Here is a 7807-nt window from a genome sequence, read left to right as displayed (position 1 = left end):
TTGATAAAGGAGATCCAGTAGATGTAGAGTATTTGGAATTCCAGAAGGCACATCAAAAGGTAATTGTACAAGATTGGAGCTCACAGTATTGTGGTAATGTATTAGCATGGGCTAAGGATTGATCAAATTCCACAAGACTAATGGTGCTTTTTCAGGTTGGAAAGGTGTGATCAGTGGGGTGGTAACGGCAAGGATCAGTCCTAGGGCTTCAATTGTTTCTCATCGATATTAATGACCCAGAGGAGGGAACAGAGTATAATGTATCCAAATCTGCTGATGTGACAAAACATAAATAGGAGGGCACATTGTGATGAGGACATTGGAGTCTGCAAGGGGAATATAAAAAGGTTGAGAGGGGAAAATCGTTGGCAGATTGAGCATAACACAGAAAAAGTGAGGTCATGCACTACTCTAGGAAGAAGCAAACACAGCTTATTATTGAAATGGAAAGAGACTCCAAAATGTTCATCATCGAGCGACCTGGAGTGCCAGGCCATGTGCCATTTTGGGGGCACAGAGGACATGGTTTTTCATATATACCCAGAATGTTTCCATTTGTAATCCCCTTTTAGTTTTGTGAAGGGGCTGCACCTTCAATTTTGGCTGCACGTCAGCTCCATGGTCCTGATCTACAGACACTGGCTGTGGGGAGGGGCAACAAGGCTATGGGTCTTCTCATGGCTCTGCTTCTGGGCCTAGCCGTGGTGGTCATTAACTGGTCAAAGCAACGGGTCACAGAGTCGCAGATTGTTGCTGACAGTTAGGTTCATACGGGGGTATACCTGGAGTGGAAGCACACAGTACTGATCGGCATGGCTCAGGACCCCCGACACCAGCGAGCATTGCAGGGGCTGGAGTGTATCATCGTCACAGACAACATCCTGTAATTTGGGAAGTTTCTGTTTTGTTACATAAGGTTCCGTTCAAATATTAATTTGTATTCTGTTTCGAGACAGTGCCTCAGCAAGAGCTGCTTCATTATTATTTTTTAAAAAAAAGAGGAAACTTTACTCTGTATCTAACCCCGTGCTGTCCCTGTCCTGGGAGTGTTTGATGGGGACAGTGTAGAGGGAGCTTTACTCTGTATCTAACCCTGTGCTGTCCCTGTCCTGGGAGTGTTTGATGGGGGGACAGTGTAGAGGGAGCTTTACTCTGTATCTAACCCTGTGCTGTCCCTGTCCTGGGAGTGTTTGATGGGGGACAGTGTAGAGGGAGCTTTACTCTGTATCTAACCCCGTGCTGTCCCTGTCCTGGGAGTGTTTGATGGGGGACAGTGTAGAGGGAACTTTACCCTGTATCTAACCCCGTGCTGTCCCTGCCCTGGGAGTGTTTGATGGGGGACAGTGTAGAGGGAGCTTTACTCTGTATCTAACCCCGTGCTGTCCCTGCCCTGGGAGTGTTTGATGGGGGACAGTGTAGAGGGAGCTTTACCCTGTATCTAACCCCGTGCTGTCCCTGCCCTGGGAGTGTTTGATGGGGGACAGTGTAAAGGGAGCTTTACTCTGTATCTAACCCCGTGCTGTCCCTGTGCTGGGAATGTTTGATGGAGGACAGTGTGGCGGAAGCTTTACTGTGTATCTAACCCCGTGCTGTCCCTGTCCTGGGAGTGTTTGATGGAGGACAGTGTAGAGGGAGCTTTACTCTGTAGCTAACCCTGTGATGTCCCTGCCCTGGGAGTGTTTGATTGGGGGACAGTGTAGAGGGAGCTGTATTTTGTATGTAACCCTGTGATGTCCCTGTCCTGAGCGTGTTTGTTGGGATTACAGTATAAAGAGAGTTTTACTTTCTATTTTATTTTCATATAAAACAGTAGAGGGATCTCGGTGTTTTTGTCCACGAAACACAGAGTGTTAGCACAGAGATGCTGCAAGTCATTAAGAACCTGGAATACGGTGTACAGTTGGTCCCTGTATTTATGAAAAGATAGGATGGCATTGGAGGAATGTCAGTTCTGAGGAAGGGTCACCGCACCCGAACCGTTAACTCTGATTTTTTGTCACAGATGTTGCCAGACCTGCTGACTTTTCCAGCAGCTTCTGTTTTTGAGACTGGCATTGGAGGCAAACTGATTCCTGTGATGAAGGGGTTGACATATCAGAAATGGCTAAATAGGTTATTCCTTTATTCATTTGAGTTTAGAAGAATGAAGAGTGAACTTTCTGGAACGTAGAAGATGCTGAGGGGGTTTGTCAGTGATGCTGTTGGGAAGGTGTTTCCCACAGTGGGCAAGTTTCAAACTTGGGGACATCGTTGCAGAATAAAGGGACACTCATTTAAAACTGGGATGTGAAGGAATTTCTTCTCTCAGAGGGCAGTGAATGTCTGAAATCTTTACCCAGACAGTGTGGAGCCTAGATCATTGCAAGTATTTAAAACAGAGGTGATTATCTTAGGGAGCTGAGTGCTAGGTGGAGGTGGCATGAAAGAGGAATGAGACCTGGAGCAGATGACCCGTGATCGTGTTGAATGGGCGTGGGGTTGAATACATAGACTGAATGGCCTATTCCTGCTCCTGTTTCTTCCCAGCATCCAGAGTTAAACAAAGGAGACAGGGAAAGCATCAAACTGAACCAAATATAATCTTATGGTGCAAAGATAAGTGACAGGTCAGACAGTTGGTCAGATTATAAAAGAACAGCAGATAATGATGAAAAGGTTAATTGGGAGGAAGAAATTACACCATGAAGAAGTCAGCTGGAAATGTAAAAACAGACAGCAACAGTTTCCACTAATATTTACAAACGGAATGAGCAAGTGAGATTGTTCCTCTAGAGAGTGAAAATTGGGAGTGAAAGGTAGATCATAAGGAAATGGCAGATGAAATGAAAAGATACAAAAACTATTCCAGTCATCAGCATAAATCAGGTGATGGAAGAGAGAGAGGAATTGAATTAAGTTACAATCACAGGGAAAGTGGTGCTGAGTAAGCAGGATAGAGCTGGCAGCTGGTAAGTCTCTTTGACATATGGACTTCATCTCTAGGTTTTAACAGGTAGCTTGTGAGGTAACAATTTCATTGGTGTTAATTTTCTAAAATTACCCAGATTAGGAAAGATTCCATTGAACTGGGAAGCCACATATATATCCCCTGTAGTGAAGCAAGGTGGAAAACAGGAAACTGTGGGCCTGTAAACTTGATATTTCTCAAAGCTTAGGTCTAAAAGAAGTTATTGCAGTCCAATTGAAAAATCTCAAAATAATCTGGACGAGTTGCCATGATTTAGAGAAAGTGAAATCATGTTTAAACAAGTTCATAATCCCTTTAACATGGAAAATTAAAGCACGTGGGATTGGGGGTAGTGTATTGAGATGGATAGAGAACTGCTTGGTTGGCAGGAAACAAAGAGTAGGAATAAACGGGTCTTTTCCCAAGTGGCAGGCAGTGATGAGTGAAGTGCCACAGGGATCAGTGCTAGGATCCTGGCTATTCACGATAAATATTAATAATTTAGATGAAGGAAATAAATGTAAAATCTCCAAATTTGCAGATGACATTAAGCTAGGTAGGAAGGCCGACCCACAAACACCAAACTACACTCATCCCATTTACCGCCATTTGGTCCATAGTCAACTCTGCCCTGGCATTTTAAGGGCTTGTCCAGATGCTTCTTAAACATTGTGAGAGTACCTCCTCCACCAGCCTCCCAGGCAAAACCTTCCATATTTCTACCACCCTCTCGGCGAAAATAAATTATTTCTCAGATCTTCTCTAAACCACTCACTCCTCACCTTAAACTTGTGCCGTCTGCTCTTGGACACATACCATGGGGAAAAGATTCTCACCAACTACCCTCTCTGTCTCAGAATTGTGTATATCTCATTCAAATCCTCCCCTCACCCTCCTCTGCTCCAGTGAAATCAAACCCAGCCTATCCAGTCTCTCCCGTCTCTCCCTAGATAACATCCTGGTGAATCTCCTCTGCACCCCCTCCAGCACAATCACGCCCTTCCGATAACACGGCAACCAGAACTGCACACAGTATTCAGCTGTGGCCTAACCAATGTTTTATAAAGTTGTAACAAGACTTCCTTGCTCCTATATTCTGTGCCCCGGCTAATGAAGGAGAGCATCCCATATGCTTTCTTCACCACCTTGTCCACCTGTGCTGACCCCTTCAGGGATCTATGAACTTGGACACCAAGTTCCCTTTGTTCTTCAGTACTCCTTAGGGATCTACCATTCATTGTGTAAATCCTTCCCATATTATTCCTCTCAAAAAAGCATCACCTCGCACATATCAGGATTAAATGCCATCTGCCATTGCTCTGCCCAATTTACCGGCTGATCAATATCAGACTGTAGCCTGAGACCATTCTCCTCTCTATCAACAACATCACTGATTTTTGTGTCATCTGCAAACTTACAACTTATACCTTCTACATTCACATCCGGCTCCGTAGTGTATATAACAAACAGCAAAGGATCCCAGCACTGATCCCTGTGGTACACCACTGGTCATAGGCTTCTCATCACAAAAACAACACTCCACCCCCACCCTTTACCTCCTGTTTGAGTCTTCCCCTATAACACAAACCTTCTAACCCTAGCAATGGGGGAGGCAATGGCCTAATGGTATTATCACTAGCCTGTTCATCCAGAGACCCGGGTTTTCTGGGGACCCGGGTTTGAATCCCGCCATGGCAGATGGTGGAATTTGAGTTCAATAAAATGCCTGGAATTAAGAATCTAACAATGACTGTGAATCCAGTGTTTATTGTTGGAAAAACCTATCTGGTTCACGAATGTCCTCGAGGGAAGGAAACTGCCATCCTTACCTGGTCCGGCCTACATGTGACTCCAGACCCACAGCAATGTGGTTGACTCTAAACTGTCCTCTGGGCAATTAGGGATGGGCAATAAATGCTGCCTGGTCAGCGATACCCTCATCCTGTTAATGAATAAAGAAAAAAAAACCTTGTAAATCTTTTCTGAACTGTTTCAAGTTTAACAATATCTTTCCTATAGCAGGGAGACCAGAACTGAACACAGTATTCCAAAAGTAGCCTCACCAAAGTCCTGTACAGCGCAACATGATCTCTCAACTCCTATACTCAATGCACTGACCAATTAAGGACTCAATAAAGGGACTTGCTCAGGCAGGTCTACATTTGGAAAGTGGGAGCCTTTTAAAAGTAGTACAGTGAGAGTTCGGGGCCAATAAGTTTTTCTGAGAGTGAAGGGTAAGGGCATCAAGGGAGAACAAGAGTTTGATAAAGAAAAAGGAAGAAGCATATGCTAGGTACCAAGCATTAAACACATGGGAAGCCCTTTAAATATATAGAGAGTGCAGGGTGTGCTTAAAAAAATGTCAGTAGGGCAAAAAGGGGCCATGAAATGTCTTTGGCAGATAGGATTAAAGAAAATCCCAAAATATTTTATAAGTATATTAACAGTAAGAGGATTAGCAGGTTAAGAGTGGGACCTATTAGACACCAAAGGGGCAATCTGTGCATGGAGCCAGTGGACATGGGTCAGGTCTTAAATGATTATTTCTCATCTGTACTCACAAAGGAGAAAGACATTGTAGCTGGGGATTTCGGTTGGAATGGTGAGGTTCTAGAGCATGTTCAGATTATTAAGGAGGGGAGTATTAGATGTTTTAGCGGGTATGAAGGTGCATAAATCCCCAGGGTCTGATGAGATGTATCCTGAACTGCTATGAGACGTAAGGGAGGAAATTACTGGGGCCCTGGCAGAGATATTTAATACTTCACTGACCCTGACCACAGGTGAAGTGCCAGATGACTGGAGGATGGTTAATGTGGTCCCTTTGTTCAAGAAGGACAGCAGGGATAGGCCAGGGAATTACAGAGCAGTTAGTCTGACATCAGCGGTAGGGAAACTATCGATAAAACTTCCGAGGGACAGGATTAATCAACACTTGGAAAGGTAGGGATGGATAAGGGATAGTCAGCACGGATTTGTTAGAGGAAGATCCTGTCTGACTAATTTAATTCAGCTTTTTGAAAAGGTGATTAAATATATTGGTGAGGGTGGTGTAGTTGATGTGGTTTACATGGACCTCAGTAAGGCCTTTGATAAGGTCCCACAAGGAAGGCTGGTCCAAAAGGTCCACATGGGATCCAAGGCAAAGTGGCAAATTGGATCGAAAATTGGCTTACAAATTATCAGACTTTTGAATGGACCTCTTTAATGTTAATGTTGATCTCTCTCTGCACCTTCTTGGTCATTGTAACACTGAGTCCTGTACTCTGTTCTGTTACCCTGATGCACTTGTATAGTATGATCTGCCTGTAAAGCATGTAAGACAATACTTTTCACTGTACCTCGGTACATATGACAGTAATAAATCAAATTAAAACAAATCGAATATGAAATAAAGGGTGTTGGTGGAGGGGTCTAAGGGATAACTTTTCACGCAGAGGGTGGTGCGTGTATGGAATGGGCTGCCAGAGGAAGTGGTGGAGGCTGGTACAATGACAACATTTAAAAGTGGCACCTGAAGAAGGAGTGAAACTCTGAAAGCTGTGTCTTCAAATAAACCTTTGGACTACAACCTGGTATTGTATGATTTAAAAGGCATCTGAATGGGTACATGAATGGGAAGGGGCTAGAGGGATATGGGCCAAATGCTGGCAAATGTGACTAGATTAATTCAGGATATCTTGTGGGCATGGACAAGTTGGAGCATAGTATCTGTTTCTGTGTTGTACAGCTCCATGGGGACTCTATGACCTTATGACTTGGAGGAAGGAAGTGAGTGTACTGTAGCCAAATTTGTAGATGACATAAGATTAGGCTGAAAGGCAAGTTGAGAGAGGGATACAAACAGTTTACACACAGGCAAAAATAGAAATTGCTGGAAATGCCCAGCAGGTCTGGCAGCATCTGTGGAGAGAAATCAGAGTTAACATTTCGGGTCAAGTGATGCTTCCTCAGAACTAGATTTTTGATCAATCGGGGATTTGAGGGTTACGGGGAAAGGGCAGGAAACGTAAGATCAGACATTGAGTCGTAGCAATGTGCAAACATGGAAACAGACCCTTCGGCCCAACTCGTCCATGCTGACCAGATATCCTAAATTAATCTAGTCCCATTTGGCCCATTTCCCTCTAAACCCTCCTATTCATATACCCATCCAGATGGCTTTTAATGTTGTAATTGTACCAAGCTATTGGGGCTGAATGGCCTACTCCTGTTCCAAGATCAGGAGCAGGCTGGATCGAGTATATAGAGAGTAGCTATTCCTGCATCTAGCAGAAACAGGAATGAGAGGGCAAAGTTTAAAGTATTATGCAGATGAGACTAGGGTGATGTGAAAGAAAAGAAACCTTTTCACCCAGCTAGTGAGGGTTTGGAATGTACTGCCTGGCAATGTGGTGGTGGCTTTCAAAGGGACAGTGGATGGTTATTTGGATAACAGTAATGTGGAAGGATATGAGGAAATGCAGGATGTGGGCACTAGGTAATGGTGTTTGTTTGACGAGCTAGTGCTAGGCTCAATGGGCTGAATGGCCTTAGTTCTAATCTTTGATTCTATTGAAACTTTAAACACCTAATAAATTCTCCTCCTCACACACCCTCACAGACACATAGACACCCACACATAGACACACCCACACACAGATGCACCCACACACACAGATACCCACACACACAGAGACACACACACACACACAAACACACTGCCGCACGCACACAAACACATGCACCCATAGACACACAGAGAGACCCATGCACAGGCAAACACATACACACAAACAGAGCCCCCCACCGTGCCCATGCACGCACACACAAACACACACATCCACAGACACACACACAGACACACACACACACACACAC

The sequence above is a fragment of the Rhincodon typus genome, chromosome 7 (genome assembly GCF_021869965.1).
Source record: "Rhincodon typus isolate 14 chromosome 7, sRhiTyp1.1, whole genome shotgun sequence".
Taxonomy (NCBI): Eukaryota; Metazoa; Chordata; class Chondrichthyes; order Orectolobiformes; family Rhincodontidae; genus Rhincodon; species Rhincodon typus.
Note: the sequence above shows the minus strand (reverse complement) of the source record.